This window comes from Octodon degus, unplaced genomic scaffold (assembly GCF_000260255.1).
Source record: "Octodon degus isolate 3935 unplaced genomic scaffold, OctDeg1.0 scaffold00159, whole genome shotgun sequence".
In the NCBI taxonomy this organism is placed as follows: Eukaryota; Metazoa; Chordata; class Mammalia; order Rodentia; family Octodontidae; genus Octodon; species Octodon degus.
In genome coordinates, this window is record NW_004524735.1 from 2337434 (window position 1) to 2338460 (window position 1027).

Consider the following 1027-nt stretch of genomic DNA (forward strand, 5'->3'; position numbering starts at 1 on the left):
TGAAAGAGTCCATTTTCAAAGCTTCGTTTGTTTAAAATAGCTTTCTTCCCTTTTGTTAAAGATCAGAGAGCTGAATGCTCCTGGAACTGTATTTGCTTTTTCCATTTGGTTTTATTCATCCAACATTTCTGTTTGTTTGCTTTTTTTTTGCCAGTGTTGCATTCTCTTCATCACATTTGCTTTGCAGTATAGCTTGCAGTTTGGGACAGGGACGCCTCCTGCTTTTGTCACATTGCCCACAATTGCTCTTGCAACTCTGGGCCCCTCTTTACATACACGTAAGCCTTTCCTCTCTATTTATGTTAGGGATGCTACTGGTAATTTGATTGGGAAATGAATGAAATAATTATTTTGGAGTTAGTGGGGGAGGGGTGTTTTTGAACTATTGCGTCTAATGTTGAGGGATATTGAGAGACAAATTTGCCTCGAATGCAACTTGAGCCTAGTGGGCAAGTTGAAAGGTTTTTCTAAATGAAGTTTCCAAAGTAAAATCTGCAAGTGAGAAGTCCCATTTAGCCTCCGTAAGTGTGTAAGCATAGTTAGATCAATCATGATGGCAGACTGAGTTACTTCTAGCAACTCTTCACAGGCAGGTCACAGAATTATGACTCGTTCCATTGCAAAGTCTGAATGAATAATTCATTTATCTGCTAAGTCAGGACTTTGGACATTGCCATTTGACATACTATAGCAAGGCGATTAACAAGTGCATTTTGGACATAAAATACAGTTGTTCTTTTTTTTTTTTTACAGATGCTCTTATTCTTTTGGTCTTCTTTTCCCACAGGAAGAAAACAATTCCATTAACTGTTTTTTCAGAGAGAACTGGTGAGACCTAGGAAGAGTCTTCCACAGATAGAAATCAATATGCACATACCCTATGTCCACTAAAACTTATCTCACTGGTAGGTTTGATTGAGTTAAATACATACAGCATAATGCAGAGAAATTTAAGGAGTAAAAAAAATCATAAAAGCTCCAAAGAGCCAATTAACAAGATGGACTGTGGAATCTATCAGCAGAAAGA